This window comes from Nyctereutes procyonoides, unplaced genomic scaffold (genome assembly GCF_905146905.1).
Source record: "Nyctereutes procyonoides isolate TBG_1078 unplaced genomic scaffold, NYPRO_anot_genome, whole genome shotgun sequence".
In the NCBI taxonomy this organism is placed as follows: Eukaryota; Metazoa; Chordata; class Mammalia; order Carnivora; family Canidae; genus Nyctereutes; species Nyctereutes procyonoides.
Genome location: NW_026575135.1, coordinates 59416714 through 59443403, shown reverse-complemented (window position 1 = coordinate 59443403; position 26690 = coordinate 59416714). Strand labels below are relative to the sequence as shown.

Sequence of the window (26690 nt, the reverse complement as noted above, 5' to 3'; positions counted from 1 at the left end):
AACACAATAGATCATCAACAAGAGAAAAGACAAAAACCATATGATTAATTTAATAGATGCAGAAAAAGCATGTGACAAACTACATCTGTTTGTGATAAAAATCCTAAACAGACACATCAACATAATAAAAGCCTTATATGAAAACCCACAGTTAATATCATGTACAATGGTGAAAAAATGAGAGATTTTACCCTAAGGTCAGGAACAAGACAAGGATGCCCATTCTCACCGCTTTTATTCAACATAGTACTGGAAGTCCTAGTCTCAGCAATCAGACAGGAAAAATAAAAGGCATCCAAAGTGGTAAGGAGGAAGTAAAACTTTTATTATTTGCAGATGGCATGATAGTATATACAGAAAACCTAAAAGACTGCATCAAAAACCTACTAGGACTAATCAATGAATTCAGTAAGGTCAGAGGTTATAAAATCAATGTACAGAAATCCATTGTATTTCTATACACTAATATTGAATCATCAGAAAGAGAAATCAAGAAGACAATCCCATGTATAATTTCACCAAAAATAATAAAATACCTAGTAATAAAATTAACCAAAGAGGTACAAGACCTGTACTCTGAAAACTATAAAACACCTGTGAAAGAAATGAAAGACAACACAAATAGAAAGAGATTCCATGTTCATGGACTGGAAAAACAAATATTGTTAAAATGCCTATACTACCCAAAGCAATAAACAAATTTAATGCAAATTTAATGCAACCCCTTAACAAAATGCTAAGAGTGTTTTCCATAGAACTAGAGAAAATAATCCTAAAATTTGTGTGGAACCACAGAAGACCCAGAATAGCAAACACAATCTTCAAAAAATAAAAAGCAAAAGTGGAGATACCATAATCCCAGACTCCAAGTTATATTACAGAGCTATAATAATCAAAACAGTACAGTACTGGCACAAAAACTGATACAGTGATGAATGGAAGAGAAAAGAAAACTCAGAAATAAACCCCTAATTACATGGTCAATTAATGATCAACAAAGCAGGCAAGAATATGCAAAGGGAAACAGTCTCTTCAACAAATGGTGTTGGGAAAACTAGACAGCTACCTGCGAAAGAATGAAACTGGACCACTTAACTTAAATCACACACAAAAATAAACTCAAAATGGATTAATGATACAAATATGAGACCTGAAACCATAAATATCCTAGAAGAAAGCACAGACAGTAATTTCTCTGATAGCAACATCATCTTTCTAGATCTCTCTAAGGCAAAGGGAAATAAAAGCAAAAATAAATTATTGGGACTATATCAAAATAAAGAAGTTTCTGTACAATGAAAGAAACAATCAAAACTAAAAGACAACCTACTGAATGGGAGAAGATATTTGCAAATAATATATCCAATATAGGTTTAATATCAAAAACAAACAACTTATATCACTCTACCCCCCAAAAAATTCCCAAATAATCCAATTTAAAAATAGGCAGAAGACATGAATAGACATTTTTCCAAAGAAGACATACAGATGGCCAACAAACAAGTGAAAAGATGCTTAACATTATTCATTGGGGAAATGCAAATCAAAGGCATAAAAAGATATAACCCACACTTGCCAGAATGGCTAAAATCAAAAACTTAAGAAACAATAAGTGTTGGTGAGAATGTGGAAAAAATGGAACCCTCAGGCTCTTGGTGGTAATACAAACTGGTGTAGCCACTGTAGGAAGATAGTATGTGGGTTTCTCAAATTAAAAACAGAGCTACCCTATGATGAAGCAACACACTGCTGATGCATTGACTGAAAGAATACAAAAACACTATTCAAAGGGATACATGCACTTTTATGTTTATTGCAGCATTATTTATTATAGCTAAATTATAGAAACAGACCAAGTGTCCAACCATAGACAAATGGAAAAAAAAGTGGTAAATATATATATATATATATATATATATATATATATATATATATATACACACACACAGTGGAATATTATTCAGCCATAAAAAGAATGAAATCTTGCCATTTGCAACATCATGGATAGACCTAGAGAGTACAGTGTTAAATGAAATAAGCCAGTGAGAGAAAGACAAAGACTATATGATTTAATTCATATGTGGAATTTAAGAAACAAAAGAAATGAACAAAGGGGGGAAAAAGACAAAGCAAAAAATGGACTTAACTACAGAGAACAAACAGATGGTTCCTGGCAAGGGGGGTGGAGGGATGGCTGAAATAGGTGAAGGGGACTAAGTACACTTAACTTGATGAACACTGAGTAATGTACAGAATGGCTGAATCACTATATTGTACATCTGAAACTAATATAACAGTGTATGTTAGCTACCTTGCAGATAAAAAACTAAAAATTAAAATATAGCACTCAACATTCATTTCCACTGTTCCCATGTATCTTCTCAGGGCATGAAAAAATAAATGTGCAAATGCACACACACACACACACATATATATGTGTGTGTTTATATATATATGCATGGATGCATACATATTCTGGAAAATCTCTGAAGACAAAAATATTTCCCTTAAAATTATTATTTTGCATCATTGGCCTAAATATGTCTGACTAACCTAAATAATACTCTCAGATATCTTAAGAAGAGGGAACAAATGTCCCATCCTGCTTAAGGGGAGAATTGTTTTCCTCAGCTACCCCTTACTAGCAAAAAAAAAAAAAAAAAAAAAAAAAGCACACAAACTAAGCAAGGAAACAAAAAACCCTTACACACCTAAGAAAAGGATTTTCACTTTTGTGGCAAAACAAAACACACAGAACTGAAAAAAAAAATATATATGTATATATAGAGATAGAGATATATATACACAAACTTGTTTTTGGTCAGTAGTTTTTTACCTGTACTCCTTTCTAGAGTGATCATATGTTTCAGCATAATTACTAGTACCATCCTCTTTCATTCCCCAAACAGCCCTGATTTGGTTGATATAAATTTATACTACTCACGTACCAGCCTCACTATGATTGATTACAGTATATATAATAAATGGAAATAAAACTACAAAGATTGCAGCCAGAGAGCTTTATTCCTCTTCATAATAGTGTGCTACAGAATCCTGGGAGATTGAGATTTAGAAAGGAAAAATGGCAGGTACACAAGATGACTCATTAACTGCCCTGTAATCTAGATCCATCACCATCATTAAGGTTCTATTTTACTTTCGTCATCCGTAGAGATAACACATAATTTTAGTATCTTCATGATATTCCTCTAACACTTCGATAATATAACATGGAGCCATTTTGAGTGGTATATAGTGCTTTAAATATTTTAAGTGTTTTTTTTTAAGATTTTATTTATTTATGAGAAGAGAGAGAGAGAGAGAGAGAGGCAGAGACACAGGCAGAGGGAGAAGCAGGCTCCATGCAGGGAGCCCGACACGGGACTCGATCCCAGGTCTCCAGGATCACACCTTGGGCTGAAGGCGGTGCTAAACTGCTGAGCCACCCAGGCTGCCCTGTTTTCTTAATTATAATCTAACCATTATCTATTTAGAGCATTTAGGATTGTCTTTTTCCTCTTTGATAACTGTGTATGGGTTCATGAAGATCATAATGTCTTCAGGCCATGATGTATTATACCATTTAAGTAGGATAATATTATCTTTAAAACTAATTTTTGAGCTTAGTGAATTTTTATAGGAGGAGGAATCGTGGTATTATTTTATTCCTACAATTTCCTTGGATACCTTTCTTCTGATACAATCTGAAGTAAAGTAAAAAAGCCCACTTTACTCTCTTGAAGTCCATTTCTCCCAACAGGGAAATAGTTCCCAAACTGCTCAAAGTTTAGCTGCAAACTAAAGACATCCAGAGAAATGTCTCTAATTTTCCTGGAAACAAATGATTTCTGTTACTCAATGACTTTTTCACGATGATGAACTATACCCTCTCTATGAATGACTTAAACAAGAAAGAGGCAAATAAAAGTAGCATTGAGAGTCATATTTTAGTTTTCATCTCCCTAACATGACTAATGTCCAAAATTTTAAATTAGCTGTCAAAATTCTCACAGCCTAACTTTCCACCTACCAAAACAGCTCCCTAACCTGTTTTAGCAAGACTTTTTAATTACCTCTTAAACCCAGAACATTTGAGGCAAGAATTGATTTCACTTGGCTATTTGGCAAGGCCATCTCTTTTTCTCTTACTTCAAAGTCTGATCCTGGATAACACTAGAAGGAAGTTAACGGAATAAATACACAGAGATGCACGTTTGCCTTGTTCTTGGTCCTGCATAAAACACAGGTTTTAGTAGTTCCAAAACACTATTTGTATTTTATAAAGACGCTACTTTTTCAACACGATTCTGAAGGCTTTGATACAACAGTACACTTTAAAAAAATATAGCAATCGCTGTCATGGTGTGCAACTACAGGAAAGCTACTGGCATTGATAAAACTCTCCAGAAAGCCTGACTTAACCTTCTTGACTGTTGAGGAATACAGAGAAAAAGAAAACTCTTTCCATGTGGCCTCAGTTCAAAGGAGCACAGAGCCAGATGGAAATATTGCTATCAGAAGACAGGCATTTGCAACATAAGGAAGGTCAGAAAAGACAACAAACCAGCCCCCACCAACAAGGGATTCTTTCAAAAGGAGTTAGCCTCCAAGAATAGTGGTACTGGGCAAACTGTCAAGAAATTTCGGTCCTTCCCTGGTATATCTCCGGCTGAGAAATAGATATACAAACTTTCGCAGGTAACACTAGGGATTCCTTTAAAATATGGCAACCTCCAAAATGATGGGCATTGTTATACCTCATTATTGCTGCAGAGTATGTAATCAAAGAAAGGTTGATGCTATTCCTGAAAGGGTTAATTCCTCACCTCTCCTTACACCTAATTAACACCAGGAAGGCTTTAGGCAAAAGGAAAAATAGGACTCCTGGGATTAAGTAATCTCATCCCTGACTCCAAGCAAACCCAAGGAATACCTGTCAACCAGATAGAAGACAGCAGCATTTAGGATTTGCAGTCTGATTTTTAAGTCCTTCCAGGGCAAAATCGTTGTGAAGGCAGGAAAGGAATTTGCTTCAGTTAAGCTTCAGATTTCTAGAGGGCCAGTAAATTAAATTCACAATCTCTGAGAAATCTAACAAGTATTTGCTTTTGCATTTAGTAGAATCTCACTAAGTTGGACTAAGGAAGAGAAAGACAAATTTTGATTTAAACAATATCTTTGGGGCAGCCTGGGTGGCTCTGCGGCTTAGTGCCGCCTTCAGTCCAGGGCATGATCCTGGAGCCCCGGGATCGAGTCCCATGTTGGGCTCCCTGCATGGAGCCTACTTCTCCCTCTGCTTGTGTATCTGCCTCTCTCTCTTTAAAAAAAAGAAAAAGAAAACAGTATCTTTAAGGAAAATGCTAAAAAAAAAATGCTAATGTCTTGAAAGTAGATAAATAGAATGTGGCCTCAGGGGAATTAAATATTAATGACTTATAGTTAGAATATCAATTTAAAGTCAATTTATTACTTGTTTATAAGGACAAGAAATAACAGCTAACTATATGAAAGGCTGTCACACAGTAGAGGCGGCCAGACTGTCTTATAGTGCTCCAGAAGGCAGAGTTAAGACCCATGGGCTGACATATCACAGGCTGATGCTGGCTTTCTTCTGGATATAGATTTACCATTTCCCATGAAGAAGTGAGCATCCCATCATGCAACATGTAACACAGTCCATCTACCCATTGACCATCTCTAAGGGATGTTGAGTAAAGAATTCTGGCATTTGGTGAGATTTTGAATTAGATTAGTACTTTGATTTTTTTTTTTTTTTTTACAACAGGAAATTTTGAAACCTTGAAATCTTACTCAGAATTTCATTATATACAACAAACAGATGGAAGAGCTGAAATGATTCCTTGGTGAGTCAAAAAAGTTTCACTACTCGGGAAGAACATACCATGGTTCAAATAACTGCTCTAATACTTTATTGAGGCCTTATGCTTCACAGAGAACAGAGGGAAGACTCACTCCAGGCAGTGGCCTTCTGATGGAGAATAATAGTTTCAAAGTACTAGGAATCATTATTCAATTGAAAACAAAGAAACAAAAAGCTCAGTACTGCCTGAAAATTTGTACCTTAAGTTTAATAGATTCTTTATTTTAACTAAAAGAGCTGTTAACTTCAACTTCTGGGTGAACTAACAACTATGCCACAAATTAGATTCAGAGATGTGGAAATTTTCCAGACTCAGTAATTGCAGTAGCCAGCTTCCAAGGTAGGCCCAATGGGTTCACCTCCTGGTGTTCATTCCCTAGTGTGTGGTTTCCTCCCGCATTTAATTAAGGCTTGTTAATAGAATACTGTGGATGGGATCATGTATGGTAACTGAGGCTAGGATATAAAAGGAGTCACAGCTTTCAGTCTGGTCTGTTGGATCGTTTGCTCTGATGGAAACCAGTGCCATATCCTGAGGTCACTCAAGCTTCCTTATGGAGAAGCCCAGTGACATGAGCTGAGGAATCCTACCATCAGCCATGTGTCAGAGAGATCTTGGAAGCAGCCTTTAGGCTAGCCTGATCTTCAGAAGATAGACACCCAGCCAACATCTGACTGCAACTTCATGACAGATCCTGAGTCAGAACAGCCCCCACAAAGCTGCTCCAAAATTCTTGATCCAAAGAAAATGTGAGATAGTAAATGATGATTGTTTTCAGACACAAAGTTTTGTGATAATGTGGTGTATAGCAGACACAAAGGTAATACATTAGTATCCATTTCTTAGAGATTTTCTTCTAGACCCACTAACAGTTGATGATGGTTAGGAAGATGGCCTCAAACATCTACAACCATCATGAAAACATGAGACCACATTGGTTTTACACATTGGTTTTACACTAGGTTTTATCCCTAGTAATTCCCACAGTTCTTAGAGAACTTCATGTAGATTCAATACCATTTTGTTGACTAGATGAACAAATAAACAAGATTGTTGTTTATTATTCAAATATTGTCAAAAGTGAAAATGAATGAGATCACATTGAACCACTTAATAACTGTTTTATTATAAATCCCAAATTTCAATTTTAAAAAAGTAATGTTTTGAAGGGGGAGGTAGAGAATTTCCCTCAATTATTCATCAAATCTCTACAAAATATAAATAACCTTAGTCTTATAGTCAGGAAAGGCATGTCTTCGTGGTCTGATTTAAACTGAAAGCTAAAGAACAATGTATGCTCTTCCCTCTGAAATGAATCTGGCTTTCGGGCTCCAGGCTAAATCCCCTTATCCTTTAAGACAGCATAGTTGTAACATTGATCTGCAGGTAGCCTTTTCTGATTCCTTTTGTCTGGGTTTCGTGGCACACTGCATTTGAAAGTATGGCACATCCAGTTTTCTTTTTCAAAAAATCCTTGCTGTTTTTACAAAAAAGAGTGCATGTTTATTTAAGAAGAGTAACATAATATATGGCAATGGTTACAAAATTATTCTCTTCCTGCTAATAAAGTATTTAAGTGAGTAACTGTCAAATGATAAGAACAGGTCTAAAAGCAGAAGGTGCAGCTACAGGTTCTCATAGGCTTACGGAGAATATCATATTCTACGTATGTAATAATAGAAAGACAGTTTCTAAACTTTTCTAAATGCCAAGATTCATTTCTTTATTTGTACCTTATAATCTCCCCCTCCTCCTCTGGCATATCGCTTTATCTCAACTTGATGTATTATTTAATTGTATTTTAGGAAAATAATCATTTTTGCAATATGAGTGACTTTTTATTTACTTATTTTATTTTAAAGATTTTATTTAGGGGATCCCTGGGTGGCGCAGCGGTTTGGCGCCTGCCTTTGGCCCAGGGCGCGATCCTGGAGACCCGGGATCGAGTCCCACGTCGGGCTCCCAGTGCATGGAGCCTGCTTCTCCCTCTGCCTGTGTCTCTGCCTCTCTCTCTCTCTCTGTGACTATCATAAATAAATAAAAATTTTTAAAAAAATAAAAAAATAAAAAATAAAGATTTTATTTATTTATTCATGAGGGGCACAGAGAGAGAGGCAGAGACACAGGCAGAGGGAGAAGCAAGCTCCCTTTGGGACTTGATCCCAGGATCCCGAGATCATAACTTGATCCAAAGGTAGACACTCAACCACTGAGCCACCCAGGTGCCCCGAATGACTTTTTAGTCTCCAAACTTCTATCTAGGCTTAAGCAAATTCGCAAACAGAATATTCTGTGAGTAGGAATGAACATTTTCATATACGTATGAATTGTATACACTGATGATTACACTCCTTGTGCCCACCACCTCCGAATGAAGAATGAATATTCAGGATGCCGTAATTATTTAGATTAATAAACATTTATTGAACACTTACTAAAGGTGAGCCATTGCTAAATGGCTAGATTTCAGATGAGGAAGGTGAGGCAGGTAAATTCTCTACTTTCTGGGAGTTTACAGTTTAAGTAATTGAAAAAGGAACATATCAATTAAGGCCATGTGACCTTTATCTTAAACATTTTTCAACAGCTGGGCATCCTCTGAGATCCAGGCCATGTCAAGGGAGTTCCACCTGCTCAAAAAATGGTACAGAATATTTTTCAACTAGATTAGGGCGGCTAATTGACAATAGCAAGGGAGTCTCAACTCAGGCATAGCTAGGTGTGCATTAGAGTATTTGAATTTTTAAAACTCATTCAGCATAATGATGAGAAAACTTGCTTGAACTCTTGCAGGTATTTAGGTACAATCAACACGAAAGATTGATAGAAAAAAAGGAGACCAAATCTGCGTTTGTCTAAGTAGCCACAGACAGTAGACACCAGAAGCATTTTCCCCTCACCAGTATGTGATTAAAGCCACAGTGAGCTGCTCTACACACACTTGGGCTCAGAAGTGACTTTACTAATCCTCTACATGTCTAGCCTGCAGTAAGTGGTTCCTTCTTTCAGGTATACTATTCATAGATACTATGTTATAAGGTGAGGAGCTGAAAAGTAAAATCATGACAGCACAGTTGTCTGTCTGGACAGGGGCAGAAATGGGGAAAGAAAATAAGAAAGCAGTGAGTAGTCAAATGCATGTATTTCCTAGGAAGTACTGCATGTGTGGGCAGTTGGGGAAGCTGATAAAAAGAGGAACTGAGAATACTTCAATTTGGTCTAACATCTAAATTTTAAAACAAACCAACTAGTAAGACTCAGGACTGTTAAAGAGTATACTTCAAAAACTTTATTTTCTTTTTTTTTTAAATTTATTTATTTATGATAGTCACAGAGAGAGAGAGAGAGAGAGAGAGAGGCAGAGACACAGGCAGAGGGAGAAGCAGGCTCCATGCACCGGGAGCCCGACGTGGGATTCGATCCTGGGTCTCCAGGATCACGCCCTGGGCCAAAGGCAGGCGCCAAACCGCTGCGCCACCCAGGGATCCCTATTTTCTATTTTTTTTAAAAGATTTTATTTATTTATTTATTAGAGACACACAGGGCAAGGCAGAGATATGGCAGAGAGAGAAGCAGGCTCCCCTCAAGGAGCCTGATGTGGGACTTGATCCCGGGACCCCAGGATCACGACCTGAGTCAAAGGCAGACACTCAACCACTGAGCCACCCAAGTGCCCCTCTAAGTGTTTTTTTAACTGAAACATATGTAATTCAAACATATTTCTGTATGTTCTTTAGAATCACACATGGAACATATATAGTGGGTAAGAGAAATTTTGTCGGAGCATGTCTGTTTCTTTTTTAGAAAACCGTGGTTAGCCCAGCAAAAGACCCGAATCAATCCTGTATTTGTCACTGCAATAAAGCTGATAGTAATGGTCCTTAAATGGACTTTTTGTACTCAAGAATTACAGAACCAACTTGTCACAAGTGATAACTTGAACCAATACCTAGAGAAAAGAAAATTTCAGATGGGGGAAGCCTTCTGTCTTTATTTTCACAAGTATATATTGATGTGCACATTACTTTCATTATTTCACCTAACTTGACTTTAACATGTACAAAAGACTGAATAAATAGCATACTAGGAAAAAAAGGTAGTTTGAATCCTGATCATAAGAGGAGAGAGTATATTTTTAAAGATGCAAAAGAATACGATTACCAAATATTTTAGAGCTAAATCATATGACTTATATGGTCTACTCAATGATAATGTAGTCCTTTACGGCTGCAAAGAACAGTCGCTGAAGGAAATGCACCTATCTACATTAACTCTACCGAATTGGCAGTTAACAAGGAAATCACAGGTTTACTTCTTCCTATCCAATATGGAAATAAGGAGCTTCCTACTTGTATCTACTAAATATCCTCTATTTATTTACAGATGCAAAAAAAGCAGCTCAAATTATGTACCACACGCATCCTAGAGTTTTAGTTTCAGAAGAACAATGACGGTCATGCTGCCTCACTGTGCTATGTCACAGGTAAGGCTCACAGAGGTTAAAGGAAGTGTCCAGAGTCACTGAGCTAAGTAAGGGACAAATCCAGGGCTGGAACCTGGGGCATTTTCCATTATCCTAGGCTTGATCTAAGGTCAATGCTATCTAAGGCAACACAGTTTTGCAGTTCTATCAACAGAGCTAGATAAAGCTACAACACTCATTCTGGTTCACACCAACAAGACCATCTGAGGTCATCATATTTCTAGCTCCAAAGCTTGATCAGCGTGTTACAGAAGCTCCATTAAACTGCAAGGGGAGGGAAAACTTAAAAAAAAAAAAAAAAAAAAAAAACCAAACAAAAAAAAATAATAACTGTTTAGGGAAAGAAAAAAAAAAAGAAGAAGAAGAAGACAACGTTCTGTGCATCATCTGGAATGTTCATCAGCCGGGACAGACTTTGCGAAGGCAAGTCACGTGCCCAGTGGGAGCACTACATCATTTTCTTTGTAAATTGTGCTTCCTTGGAGGGATACAGAATGCAGAACTGCCTTCTCCAAACACGGAGATGTTTGGTACTGGGAGAAGTCTTAAAAAAGGGAGTTGGGAATCAGCTCCCTCACCAAGGAATCTGCTCCCCAGTAACTGGATGCACCATATTTGCAGCCATCCCCGTGGCTTGAGCTGGGGCGGCGCATTTTTGTCAATCCCCTTTAATTAATCTTGCCGTAAGTCCTATGGTGGGGTGGGCGAACTCTCAAACGTTAAACAGTGGAATGACTCGCAGGGTGGCTTTTCCCAAGCACCCCCAACCCCAATTAAAGAGCTGTATTTGGTTTGGGTTTCCTCAAATGGCGCTCTTGTTAACACTCATCAAACACAGGAAAAATAAAACAGCAATTTAACTGCGTTCACAGTGTGAAAGGCTTGTGCAAATAATCAGCACATTTCTAACTGGTTCGTAATAGGCAGAGTGCAAAAAACAAATGACCAGATTTATACCACTGGGCAGGTCTGAAAGCAACATTACAGCTGAAATACAGTCATTGACAATTTAGAGCAAGCCTTTCCGTGAATAATTGTTTACATAACGGTGAAGAGCGCTCGCGCAGCACAACTGGGATCCATTTACAATGTGTTAAGCAAAGAACGCATGTTTACAAAAGAGTTTGAGTTCGTTTTGGGGAGAAAAGAATCGTGGCACTCATGCCAACAAAAGCAGAGCAGTATGTACAGTTAGTAAATCTTTTCTGAGCTGCAAAATCGGTGGCAAGATGTTTGAGCCCGTAAACTACGTCAGCATCAGTCACTCTCATTAAATTGGTGTGTGAAGGTAGCATTCTCAGACAGCAGGTTGCTCCATTCTCTCTCTCTCTCTCTCTCTCTCTCTTTTTAGATCAGCCAAATAATGAGCTGGGGGTGAAGTTCCTTAACCAGGCCAAGGGAAGAAGAAAACGGAATCGTCTTAAAACGGCCATCCTGGATTTAATAGCCTACCACAAAACCCTAAGCAGGTCAACTTCATGGTTCAGCAGTTCCTAAAAGCCTTGTCTACTTCTCCAAAGCTTATCGGTGACGGCTGGTATATAAGAGCTCCCAATGAGGACTGATTTATAGCACTGGAGGGCTTTGCAGTGACAAAGGAGGGCTGGGGTTCTTGAGAGCTTTCTGTATTTTTTTAGATCCCAAAAGATGATGTGGTTCTGTGATAGGAATCTCGTACACTTTACTGGTGACATAAACAGGTCACAGTGCCTGCAAAAGCTTATGTGGGAGTCAGGAGCAATCTCTCTCTCTCTCTCTCTCTCTCTCTCTCTTTTTTCTGGGTCACAGTCAGATTTTATTGAGTCAAAGTATCTAACTGAACACAAATCATGTGATAGGACCCAAACAGTGTGCATTAAAAATGAAGCAGAATGGGGCCAGGTTTGTCTCAAGCTGGTGCTGTAACAGGGATATGTTTCAGGCATCACTTGAATACAAATGAATTTTTTTTTTCCCCCTGCACTGACAAAAGTCAGGCCGGAAAAAAAAAAAAAAGTTAAAAAAAAAAAAAAAGAAACCCAAAACCACAAATCTAGTTTCATGCTGGATGTATCTGTTGTGAAGCAATATGTTGGCTAAATAGGAAAAGTCAGGTGAGTTAAAGTCTCGTGGCAGCTTGATTTAAACCATGGCTACACAAACCAGAGCCCTGTCCAGATCTCAGGAAAGTGAATTATATATAATAACACTTACAGTTTCCTAGTACTATTAGATTTGCCTTCTTACATAAATGCTTAAGTTATGATAAAAAACAGGGCCATGTCAGTTTCTTTCAGCCTCAGCACATTTGCTATTAGCATAAGAAATGCTGCTTATGGCAGAGCTAGTCGGGCTTGAAATTTCTGAATTAATGGATTTGATTTCCTCTTGAGACAAACCATCAGCCTTGCAGTAATGGAAATAGATATAGTTGGTAAAACAAATAAAAAGCTGGCATGCAGATAAAATGGGTTTCAGTTTAAAATAGTAATGTTGTAATTGAAGTGAACAATTACAGGGTTGCTCCTAGGCACAAAAGAAATACCATGAAAATGAAGTAATGTTTTTGTTAAGTATAGTCATTTCGTGAAAATGTAGAGCTGCAGATGTCATTGTCTGCCAAAGGGAAAACTATACTTATTCTTCTATACAAAGATCATTTAATAACATTTGGCTAATTTTAATAATAATTGCTAATATTAACCCTATATTTCACTAGGAGTTTGAAGACAAAGAGTCCCTGCCCCCGCCTGTTCTTTCCTTTCAGTTTGGTAGAGAGCCAACAAGAGCAAGTTCCTGTAAAAAGCTATTGGCAAGGAACTATCAGAAATCCCCACACCGGCATCAGCCTTCTCCTTTTAATGTCTTATTTCTCTTTCTTTGTCAAGCATCTGTTATCAGAAATGGAGCCTGTTAGCTGGCAACTGGAGTGGCAGGAGGGAGTGAGAATAAAGGAGGGGGTGGGGTGGAGACTGGGAACCCCAGCACAGGAAAGTAAGCTCTGGAATGTTCAAATCTGATTGAATCCCTTCCCTGTGTGTGTGTGTGTGGTGTGTGTGTGTGTGTCTGTTTCAACTTGTCTGTGAACCATATGAAATTCAAAACAGAAACTTCCATTTTTAGAACTTGAAATCTTTTCATGTTCATACACACACAAACTGAGGCAGCCAAGGCCACAGGATGTCACGAGAAACAGAAGTGTCTCATTGAGTCTGCAAAAGGCAGTGACACAAATTCACTCTAACAAAATGCTCAGCTGGGTCCCAGCCTACCACGTGGCCCTCCCTCCCACTCCTCCGTTTTATTGCAACGCAGGGAGAGACACGCACTCTGTTTCCTCCTCAGGTTTTAGGAATTAAAACAACACTGTCGCTCTGCAGAATTGTATTTGGAAATGCACCGCACTTTGTTCCCTACAACGCTGACTGCTTGCACACAGCCTTTTTTTGGGGGCTCATTTGGCATCTTTTATCAGAGGGAAGCACTTTTCCCGGGCTCGGTTTTTTGCTTTTTGTTTTTTTTTTTTTTCCTCCCCCTGTATTGCAGCAGAGGAGTGAGAAAATGAAAGTCCCCCCTAACAAAGGATTGAGCCGTGACTTCTTAAGAGAAAAGGTTAAATCGACGGGAAGAAGGGCCACTTCCCTTTTTTACTCCGTTGGAATAATTCATTTCCTAACGCGGCCTACCTGTGACAGGCACAGGTGACCTCCCAGCCTGCTAAGCTCCGATGATTTCCCCTGCCCGTTGCCCAAGTACAACTCCTGCCAGAAGACAAATGTACTGCAAGGCGGAGACATATCTGTAGGCCGAGGAAAAGCAGCCTGTCGACATATGTCATTTGAAAGCCTCGCGTGGAGATTTTACTGCTTTCTTCACACTCTCACACTTACATAAATACACCCACACGGTACAGGCAAGTCCCCGAGACTCCCAAGCGTTTCTCTTCCATTAGGAGACATTTTAAAACAAATTAGCACCATCCCCAAAAGCCCATTGGCCTAAAATGTGTTTATGGCTTTGTCTGCTGTTTTAAAAGCTCTTCCTAAAGGCTTCAAATAAGGCCGGGGAGTTCCTGCAGAATGAAGCACGCCCCTGTCTGTTGAGGAACATACACATCTGACAAAGACTTAAATCTTTCCTCCTCCTCTTCCTTTTTTTTTTTTTTTTTTCCCTCTTGACACAGCGGCTGGTGACACATAAATGTACTTTTTTCTTTTGACAGAGTAATAAAAATCTCATTATCTCTGAATAGGCAGCAATTTCGTTATCTAATCTTTTTACCAAAAGGTTAGTTAATTAATCAGAAACAAATCCCGATTATTATTTCAATAGAATTAGAAAGACAAATCACCAGAGTACAGCTAAATAGGGCAGGCCTGCGGTTTCACCTGCCTCATTGCCATGCACACCCCGTGATTGTCAGGGCTCCTCCAGGCAGACAGTCCTCGGAACAGCAGCCAGCAGATGGCTGCTCCGAGCGGCCAGCCTGCCTCTGCTCTAATGCCTGTGATCCCATTACCTCACTGAATCCGTTACCAGGGTAACTGTTAAATTGCTGTGAAAGGCATGGTAATAAAGTAACCTGTCACATTGGCAATAAAAGGAGCAGAATTTTCCTGTTCACTGAACTTTGCAGCTCATCAATACTCACTTGATGGAGAAATTCGCCACTACTCCAGGGTCCGCCGCAGGAATCTTTCCATAAGGCTTCTGAAATGCAAACTAAAGTTCATGTAAACACAAGAAAGATATAATTAAAAGCCGGATTCTTAGCTGCACAGAGCTCACGCTTCCCTCCTTTCTGTGGAAGGTTATGGAGGCTTGAAGAACATCAGATCGCTTTCTTTGTTGTTGTTGTTTTTTTTTAATTTAAAGCGTGCTAGACAAAAATAACCTTTGCTGGTGAAAGACAGCTGTGATTAATTCAAGACTGGGAAAACAAAGCACAAGGGGGAAAAAAATCCCTTGTTCCTAAAAATCTGTCTTTTTCAGATCCTGTCTTATTGGCTGTTTTCATTAAAGGGTCATGGTACTTTAAAAATTATTTGGATTTGAGCATTTAACAGTAAGAATGGAAAGCCTCGGTTTTAACAAGCCTGAGGAGTTGAAAACAACAATCTCCCCACCCCTCCTTCCCAGCCCAGCAGTTAGGGTCCATCAGCTGTAACTGCAAAGAGATAAACGTATGCTGAATGGATGCATATGACTTTGTCCCCACCGCACCCCCCGAACCCCCCCCCCCCCCCGCTTCTGTAAATGCCCTTCAAGGGTTTCTGTGTCAAGGATTCTAGTGGTGACACCATCAGACACAAGATTTGCTACAATTAACTGAGGTGCTTTAAGGTAAGAAACGAGAACAGCAAACACTCAGCATTACAGGAGAAGAAATAAATAGAAACCCCCATTTATTTCAATTACATTTTGCAGCCAGCCCTATGAACATACATGGAAAGTGGGATATATCTATCTAGCCCTCATTATTAGCCATTTGCAGACTTCATGCTTTTGGCTCCATTTGGCGCTGTCATTAATTAGGCAGTATTAACCTTAGAATGCGTTAGAGCTTGCCTATTGAAATAACTTTGGACACGCTTTTTTCTCTCTCCCTCCCTTTGACTTGCAAGTGCTTATAGCTTGTTATTGAAAAACTGACAGTATTTCTTTGACTAGCCGGCAGCAGACGTGAACCATTCTTCTAGTGGTAGCTACAACCCATGAAAGAGTCATCTTCATTACAGATTGCTCAGCATGGGATCACAGCCGAGCGTCTTTGGCTGGCCACGTCAGGTAGGGCCTTGGATTGGTATCTTAGAAATGATGGTGCTTTTCAGAATGAGGTAGCAATGTGCCGCGCATGGAAAAGTGGATGAGTTTTCAGCCAGAATCAGGCAAATGAAGGCTCTGGCTTTGTGATAACCAAATTTGTTTAAAATATGAACTGTTTTCTGTCCTGTTGAAAATAACTCTTAAACATGTGTGTGTGTGTATGTGCGTGTGTGTATATATATATACACACACGCACATACACACATATGCAAACACACACATACACAATCATGCATGACATAATTTGTAAAATGTATATTTTACTGCTGATGCTAAGTAGCAGAGAGAGTAGAATTGCAGAGGTAGCTGCTTGTAAACAACTTCCAGCCCACAAATGGTATGTTATCACTCCTATGAAGGTTTCCATGGGTGTCAGGAGGGGAGAAAGTCTTTTTTTACCTACAGATTACCTAAATAAATTTGGAAGAACACGATATAATATAAATAATCACCAAATATGAACTAGGCCTTTAGATCAGATTCCATAAATACCGACAGAGCCGGTGCATTGGGAGTAGAAAATGAAAGATGGTGACATTGTGGTCAACTGGATGATCCAGTTCCTCTCTAAAGATAACAATATTCATTACTCAACTGCCTTCCATTATTTCCATGTAGCTGAGGCAAGTTCACTGCTGTCAAAATATTTCGGCTTTCAAGAAAATCCTCAATTATAAGTTTTATTAGAACATTCCTATTTTTGAAATCCAACCGTATTAGTTTGCTAGGACTGCCATGACAAAGGACCATAGACTTGGGTATACTAAAATACAGAAATCTATTTTTTCACAATTCTGAAGGCTAGAAGTTTGAGATCAAGGTATCAGCAGTGTTGATTTCTTCTGAGGCCTCTCTCGTTGGTTTTGCAAATGCTTCTCCCTGTGTTTTCTTCACAGAGTCATTCAGTGTCTGTGTACTCATGTTCTCTTCTCAAAGGATGCCAGTCACATTGGATTAAGGCCCACCATAATGACTTCATTTTAACTTAATTATCTCTTTGAAGACCCTGTCTCCAAATACAGTCACATTCTGAGGTTCAGAGGGTTAGGCCTTCAATATATAATTTTCGTGGAGGACACAATTCAGCCTAAAACACCAGTAGAGGTCCAGACACAAGTTTACTGTAAGATGACCCTGACAATTATACAATGCTTTCAATGTAAAAGCAACTTATTTATGGGCCATTTTAACTTCTTAACTTACTGAATTCTCACAGTAACCCCATAAGGTAGACAATACTATGATCTCTCTTTTATAGATGAGACATGAAGGGAGAGAGACTAATTCACTCATGCAGTATCTGGTAGAGGTAGAATTAAAATTCAAGCAGTATCTGATGTTTCTGCTTAGACAGGACAGAGCTGTCCTCATGAGAAAATGCCCTCCTTGGACCCAGGAACTGTAAAGGAGAAGCACCTAACTGATGAAAGAGTCGGGACGCCAAGGTGGCTCAGTGGGTAAGCGTCTGCCTTTGGCCCAGGGCGTGATGTGATCCTGGGGTCCCGGGATCGAGTCCCGCATCAGGCTCCCTACATGGAGCCTCCTTCTCCCTCTGCCTGTGTCTCCCTCTCTCTCTCTCAGTGTCTCTCATAATAAATAAAAAATAAAATAAAAAGAGTCTTGTAACCCCTAGAAACATAAATCAAAAAAATAAAAATAAAATAAAACAAAACAAAACACACACAAAAAAACAAACAAACAAAAAAACCATAAATCATCCTCCTAAGAACTGGCTTCTATAAATGTCGTATGGATGCGTACCTATTTTTATACCAATGGGTCTTGCCAGGTCTTTCTGTTGCACCAACTGGATTTGAAATAACAAAGCAGTCTTTATCATCTAGAGAAGGTCCAGAGACTGAAGGAAAGCAGTGTTTGATTAACTTAGCACTCTAGTGCAAAATAGATCAGCATGAGTCTCTGGGGATCTGGGATAATCACCAAGACAAAGTTGGAAAACTTCTGGAAACACTATAATTTGTGTTTGTTTTGGCTATTGTTGCTGCTTACCCCTTCAGCCACCATTAGCCTGAAAAGTGAAACTGAAAAAAGTCTCGGCCTATTTATTTTCCAGATTTCTAAAGAAAGAATAACTTGGAGATCACATCGTATTTGGAAGTTACTCTTAGGAGACCAGGACCATAAGACTCATAGGTAGCCCTAAGGAGTAAAACTCTGCCCAGGAGCTTTACATAAAACTCAGAATTCTGTAAGAAAGAAGTTGGGGTTTTAGTATTGGTAGCTGAGGCTCAACCAGGTGAAGAAACCTTTGGGCATCTTCCTATTTGTTCTCTCTCTCTCTCTCTCTCTCTCTCTCTCTCTCTATCTCATAGGGTAAAGCAATAGAAAAAAAATTTTTTTTTCACATTTTCTCTTCCTGTTCCAATGAAATGAAGCAGTTTCTCCACAGGACTCATTATGCCTAGTTAACTGATTTTCCTAACCAGGCATTTTGGAAAAACAATCGAGCTCTGTGAACTTTTGGATGTTTTTCTCACTGCAGACTTGAGAGGCACACACCCACTGATTTTTGTATTTTTAGGCTATGTTATTTGAACACTGATTAAAGCAATTTTTTCATGCCTTCTATTGACATATAATTTTCTTCCCTGAGTCATTTTTCTTCACTTCTCCTATACTTGCATTGAGACCTAACAGGTTGAAACTGCAATTCTATGTGGAGCATCTGAAACTTAGCAGTGTGAGGCTATATGTAAAAATCGTTCATTATCGCAGGTCCAAACTGGAGCACCCTAATGGTGATGCATAACAACTTAGAGCAAGCTTTCTTCTCCTTAATGTGAGAAAAGACATTCAGTCTTTTCTGCCAAATGGTTATTTGATCATCCAAATCAGCATTTGCTCTAACTTGGCTGAAATCATGTCAGAGACTGAAGAGGAAGAAGCCTGAGGAAGGTGGGAGGGAACAAGTGAGACAGTTTTGGTTTGGCATAGTAACCTAAGATACAGAGGTGTTTTCTAACTGCATTTCTTCCCCTCAAATGCTCTTTGAAACAAAGTGCCCTAAAAAATAAAAACAAAAACAAAAAACAAGCTGTGCTTACTAGCTCTTAATATATTGGAATTTGCATGGATGTTCTCCTAGTCTGTTATTTGTCAGTACCACAATTTGGTCACAAGGTAACAAATTAACTCTAGGGTTTGGAACAAGGTTGATGTTGAAACATCTTAGCTACCTGCTTACAAGTTTTCAAAACCCAATAGCTATGCACCCAAGTAAGTAGCTGAAAAGCAGATTCATGGGTGTATATGTGTGTAAAGTCTAGAAATGTGTTATTCTATTATTATAATATTATTTGGTCACTTCTGGGTAGCAGGATTATAAGTAATTTTTCCTTTAATCTGTGTTCATTTCTTATTCTCAAGCAGTAGATAACAGATGTGAATGTAGATGACGTCCACATCTATATTTCCAGCCTCAACATCTTTAGCTCTTAGCTGTTTCCATCTCTCATCTAGCTATCCTAACCTGGAAAACTCAAAAGATTCTAAGCTGAACTCTTTATAGGATCCAAAGATTCCTGTTTCCCTTATTTCTGTTCATATAAGCACATTCCTTTCAGCTACTCAGATCTATAGGCTGGTGAATCTGAAGTCACTGTTGGTTTCTGGTCTCTTGCCTCTCATAAGTGATCAGTCAAGTCTAGGGGGTAGTATCACTGCAGGATCTATACATTACAGTCTTTCCTTGTATTATCTGCAGGACAAATACCCCTATTCTTTGTCATTTCTTACCTAACTCCCATGTGAGAGATCAATTAGCCAACTGGCTCTATATTTTTAAAATATATTTTCCCTCCCAAGTTATGATATCTGTAGAGTTTTATAAATAGCTCTGTCATAACCTCAGTAGGGGGTAATTAAACATATTATATAAAGTATTTTTCTTAGATGTGCTAAATAATGATGAGTAGTGCTCCCAATCTGTAAATTTTTTTTGAAAATTATAGACATTTTGAGCAGTAATCTTCATCCAGGATAATTAATTCTATATAAATTTAATTCCAATTAGTTCTAGTGCGCTGTATCTGGCATTCTAAGATTTTTTTTTTTTGATTTCACAGTTTTTTACTAAAACTTCCATTAAGATAGTTGAACAAAAGATTAAAGGAAGTTCATCCATACAAAGTTAGTAATAGTAAAGTAATTGAAATTACTTTAATTTTCAGTGGGTTTGATAAAGGAAGATGAATTTATTGAGAATCAATGACAGACATAAAATGGATTGTGACATGGCAAACACAGTCCACATGAATTGTTACAGCCATCTTGGTAGAAGAGCATCTGATCCATATTAAGTTTTATTTATGAAAATCTGAGTCAAGTCGTACGTTGCCTTTTCTATCCTAAGGAGCTAATAACAAGGGATTTTTTTTTAAGTATTTTATATTTGTCACACTGAAAACCTTCTTAATTAAGAAAAAAATTAAATCATTGAATTTTTCAGAAATTCAAAGTTTATATAATAATCAAATACAGCAGATATTCTGGTAACTTCCTATGTCTCTAGGGGCTATTAAGCAGGCAAGAAGAAATATATCCTCCCTGTGGGATACACTTCCAACTTTCTCAAGGAAAATATCAAAGGAACATGTATCTATTTTCCTGCCTCAGAATCTGCTGACATCATCTGAATACAATGAAACCACAAAAGGCAGATCTTTTTCCACACTGATTAAAACTTAGCTAAAAGGAGACTGTAATTACTGAATTCCATCCTACCTTAAATTTCCCACACTTTGCATTCAAAATTTAAACATAAATATTATTTACAAAACCAGTGAACTGTTCAAATGCAACCTATTTCTCCTTCTCTCTCTCTCTCTCTCTCTCTCTCTCTCTCTCTCCCTCACACATAAAAACAAAAATCTTTAGAATTCTTCAAAATTCAATCTGGTAATGATAATTGGGTTAAGATCACATTTAGAACAATCTTTTATTGAGAAATATTTCCTATTTCTCTTTGACAATGCAGAAGTCCAAAATGGATAAATAAAACAAGTTGGAGAAAAAGAAAAAAAGCAACTCCACAAAACAAGCTTGCAGCTTTTGAGAAAATTGCCTTGGGGTTCTTATTTATTTATTAAGATAAAAAAAATGGTAGGAAACTCTAATTGATGATTTGCTTTTCAGGATATGAGTGAATTCTGACCAGACTACTTTCCATTAACTGATATTTCAAGTTTCACTTCTAAGGGATGCTGATAACCAAGCTTTCTATTTTCAGAAATGTTTTCTCACAGCAACCTACCTTTAAAATTTATGGAGATCTTGGCTGTGTGCAAATAGTTCTTTCTGCGTGTTAACTCTGCAAATTACTGCTTGGCAGCTATGTTTTTTTACTGTCATACTTACATGTAATAGAAGTAGAAGTCCATGGACATCTAGGATTAGAGGTATCTCAACCTATGTGGAGGCATCTCACTTATTCCCTCATATCTAAGGGTGACTGGTATGGATTCTAGAGGCTAGTAAAGCAGCTTAAACATTATTTTTCTACTTTAGCTACCTATTCAAAAAGGTGCTAGAAATAATCAGGAGCAAGATCTTAGAAGGAAAAAGGATAATAAAGCCGCTAATGGTTTCAAACATAAGTAGTGCCAATATTGTGTGTGTGTACAGAAAATTTATATTTTAAAATCATGTATAGGAAAAGCATCCATATTCTATATTCACTATATGCTGTTAATTTATATTTGTATTATGCATTTGAGAAACTAAAGTACATACAGTGCCTCGGGCTCAAAAGAATTCTGATTATTAGTGATTCTAAGGGTTGTTCATAATAGTCAACACTGAATGGAAAGAAAAAGAAACCTAATTTCTTATTGGCTCTTCTGTTTTACATTTGCTTTTGAATTCAAATTCCAGTTCCCTAAAGAAATGAGATGTGTCAAGTAGTACTTTAAACACAGCCTCTTAAAAACATAGGGAATGATTATTTCAGCAAGTTTTACTTTTCAGCAGCAACATATGCAGTGGCAGCTGTGTATCGGAGCTTGGAGACCAGGGATCCTTTGGAACCCAATAAGGAAACTGTGACTTGCATGCAAAGTGCAAAGGAATCGCTTTTGCCTCATTCTAAATTATGCTGAGACTTCAGGGGGATAAAAGAGACAAACATATTGCAGTTTCAATCTGATGATCTTCTACAGAAAGCTAAGCAAATTAAGATGAAATTAATTATATGAAACTATCCCCACCCCCACTTCCTGTGAGTATATTGCAGCAGGCAGTATGTAGTATCTAGTTATGTTTCTTGCTCATTAAATAGTATCATTTTCATTGTGTCTTCTCAACATTATCAAAAAAGTCAAGGCCACGGTGAAAGATCAAGGGGAAAATTTATTCTTCAGGTGTTGACTGTGTTCTGAAGTCACTCAAGCATTGCTCCATAGCTCTGTGGCAGCCTCAGAACATTCTATTCAATTACAGGCTGCAGCCATGGGGGATCATGTTTTAATCTGTGTATAAACAAAGGGATAAAATAAAAACAGCACACTTATAAATTCTAAAGATGCTGCTTTTATAGTCTGATATCAGGAATTATTGCAATCATATTACTTGCTTTGCTTATGGGGAGGACTGGGGCAAACATGCATGTAAGGCCCTCAGGCATCCTCCATTAGAAATGACATACAATTAACATGAAAATAACCACCCTGTAGTAGCAAAAGGAAGAAATCTATGAATATCATATAGTCATGTAGTTGATGTTAACTTTCATGTATTAAAAGATGCACATTTGCATATTATTGCCTTTCTCCCTGTTGCCTGAAAAGAGAAAAGGAATCAGAAAAGGTGAGTTCCACTTTTAACGCACGGTCTAATCCCATTTGAGGTAGGCTTCTGGAATCTGAAAGAGATCCCATAATTCTGCATGGCTGTTTTTTTTTCAAAAATGAAAATTGCTTTGGGGAGAGAAGTTTGCCACAGTGTGCTAGCATCTAGACACAAACAAGAGCCCATAAAAATCCCCTCACAATTCTAATGACTTGTGGTAACCCACCTGCCAGCCACCTGAACCATTTAGCACACCTCAATAAAAACTGTATTACTTTAACATTAAATGTGATTAAGGCTTTATGCTGGCATTTAATTAAAGCTCTCTGCATTTTGTTGCCATCGCATCTCCCGTGAGCATCAGTTTTGCATGTTTTTAAAAGAATAACATACTAATTTAAGATATCCAGGAAACAATACTAGAAATGGTATAACATAGCCTATAAAAGATTTTTTTTTCACATTTGTTAGGACAAAAACAAATCTTTTACTGGCCTCTATTTCCTTGCACTGTACCAAATGAAGGAGAATTCTCCATCAGAAGATGATCCAGTCTGCAGTGCTGGCATACTCGTGTTTGACCATAGACGATTGAGAGGCTGATTTTTGCATGACCTTTTTATACCTCCACCAGGAATGCTGTATTAATTTAAATTCTCATGAGAAAAAAAAAGTCTATATAACAAGATAGATGCATGATTGGATGACCTTCCTCTCACTGCCCCCCTGGACAGGTCAAAAGCGGTAGTAATTCCTGTTACTGTGAAACAATCAATCAACTAGTTCCTGTAGAGTAGGACCACTGTGACTGTGAACTTCTATCTCTAACAGAGAAGTGAGAATGCCTTCATGTTTGGCAGACACCTCATCAATGCTGAAATCAACAACTAGACGGATTGGAAGACATCAGCCATGCTGGGTGCAGCCTTCCTACCTTTAGTACCCATCATCTTGACTAGAAGAACACAGGTGTGCTGGGCTTGGGTCTCACCTGGGGTCTGTCAGACCAATTAGCTGGACGATGTTTGTGGAAGTCTAACAGGCAAGAAAATGAGATCAATGCATGTCAATAATTCATTGTGAAATGATCTCAGCCCTCACCGAGGCTTGCATTTGGTCCCTTCCAAACTGTAGGGAATGGAACACGTGGGGGAGATTGTCCAGAGATACGTTTTGATATTCTGAGGCTAAGAACTTAGGGGATGTAGTTCAAATGACTGTATGGAAAAAAAGGAGACTATTCAATTCTGTTCGTGGTATATATAATTGGAAAACATTTCATCTCAGTAACTATTTCTCTTATATATATGTGTATGAGATAATGCTAATATCTATAGTTGATACATAATATGAATGACATAAATTAGTATAGGCATAAATGAATACTAATGCCTAGGCTGGATAGAGAAAATGAGTGATTTGACTTGCTTTATTGATTGGTTTACAAATTATGTTTACTGTCATATAGAAATTGTGGCTGCCTTGAACACAGCTAGTTAATTTGCTACATTAATCTGATAGCAACAGAGCTTAATTTCTCCGAGCCCTATCCAAAGTAAATATGCCTCGATTCTCCACCACTGGTAGTTCTAAGATGTTTCCACTTCAGCAAAACTATTAACATCTACTGCCCTAAAACATCACAATTATTGCAATAACCCCCAACCAGGACATTTAATTAGTATTTCCAGGTAGAGGAGGGTATAACTTTAAGTATAACTTAAACTTTTCAGCATGGCTTCAGAATCTCAAAAATCACTGCTTAAAGAAAACTTGTAATTCAAAAGTACCTATTCAAGATCTTGCTATAAATAAATTTTCTGTATCTGTCTTATCAGCAGATGGAGTTAGGGGAGAGGCATGTGGCTGGGGAAGGATGGTAGAAAACTGACTCAAGTACATAAAAGACCACTTTTATGAGAAGTTGGAGATAGCCTCTGAAAAATCTTTACTTATAAGCAATCTGCAACCTTTGCCCTTCCTGTTGAAAACCTCTGTCGTATATACACCACAAAAGAAATACTCTCATCAAAAACCCAAACCCTTGAGCTTTGCTCTGTAAGTACAGAAAATGCAATCCAACTTCTTTTGGTTGACGTATTGATAAAAATTGGGAAGTAAACCTTCCGTGAACTTGTAATTAGTTTACCATGCAAAGTGTTGACAAAAGCTTTAGTTCAACACCCTGGATTTCCCCCCTGCTTGACTGAATGAGAACAGTTCCTAGTGGCAATCATGCTGGGTCATGAAACTAATTGTGCTTTGTGAGGGTGAAAATTCTCCGTTTCCGAGCGGGGGACACTGCTGCATGACGGATGAACGTTAGAAATGTGGTAAGCTGTGCTCTTTCATCTCTGTCACTGGATATTTATTCTGACTCGGCTTCTAAATTATTCATTTTCTTTAAGCAATCAATATTAATAATCTGATTTGCTCCCTGGCATTTTTAGTCACACTTCTGTTTAACTGACTGTAAATAAAGGTCACTTGGAGGCTTCCTGCTGCTGTTCGGAAGGTCCTTGCCTAATTAATTCCCAACACTTTTTTCCCTATGACTGTGATTAGCAGTTGCAATCAAGTTAGGCAATTAGCTGCCTCCTTGCACTGTGATTTGCTCAGTGCAGCCCCCAAGATGAAGCTCCATTTGGTCATTCCGTCATTACTCTCAAAAGAAACCTGAGTAGGGAGGATTTATTTTTCACTTCAAGGTTTACAAATTTGCAGATAATTATACAGGAGATTATCAAGCCCATCTGCCAGCTGCTTTAGTAATCTCCTTGGTTAGGGTCCTCAAATCCTGAGTACCTTGGGAGCAGCATAACTGGCTGATACTCTACAACCAGAAAGGTTGGGGTTCCAATCCAGGATCCCCCACCGATGAGTTCTTCGATCTTGAGCAAGTTATTTACTCTCTTGGTCAGTGAAGGGTAGTACTTCCTCAGGGTTTGTAGTGAGGATTCAAGAACACTAAATTCATGAATGGATGCTACAGATGTCTATTAAGAAATGGAAGAGTTCTAGGTGAACAGTTTTGAATAAAGTAAATATGTGGCGGGCAAAAAGAATGGATATATAAACAAACAAGCAAATCCATAAATGTTCACAAGTCAAAGAACAGGATGCTACGAGAGAGAGGCCTTCACTTTAGATTAGGTGGTCCAAGAAAGCCTTCCCATGAAGGATATTACATTCTATGTGTTCCAGGAGCCGAAAGTGAGCTTGGATGTCAATAGTACAGCTTGGTGAGTAGAAGGCATTGTAGGAGATGAAGATGAGGTGGTACCTTTGGCCAGCTTGCTCATGTGGTGAACAGGATAGCAGCGTGGTTAAGTGACTGGGTTCAAATCCCAAATGTGCTACTTATTAAATACATGACACTGATCAAACCACTTAACCTCTTTATGCCTTTTTTTCTACCTCATTGGATTGTTGAAGGCATTAAATGTGATAATTACACATAAAGCATTCAAACAAATGCTTGAAAATAGTAAGTACCCACTAATGTTGAATATTATCACTGGATGCTGATAATGAGTCTGGATTTTATTAAGTATGGTGAGAAGGCTCAGCGGTGTTTGAAAATACTTTTAAAAGTCAGGAAGACTGGGGCAACTGGGTGGCTGAGTGGTTGATCATCTGCCTTTGGCTTAGGGCATGATGCCAGGGTCCTGGGATGGAGTCCTGCATCAGGCTCCTCACAGGGAGTCTGCTTCTCC

At 38.2% G+C, this 26690-nt stretch overlaps 1 long non-coding RNA gene across 1 annotated transcript in view; it reads right to left on the bottom strand.

Moving 5' to 3' along the window:
- LOC129495073 (uncharacterized) overlaps window positions 1-15190 on the bottom strand; it is a 115121-nt gene extending 99931 nt beyond the window's left edge. The window contains exon 1 of the long non-coding RNA XR_008661451.1: window positions 14996-15190. This is a non-coding gene — a long non-coding RNA (uncharacterized LOC129495073). The remainder of the gene's footprint in view (window positions 1-14995) is intronic.
- Window positions 15191-26690: the final 11500 nt, after the last annotated feature.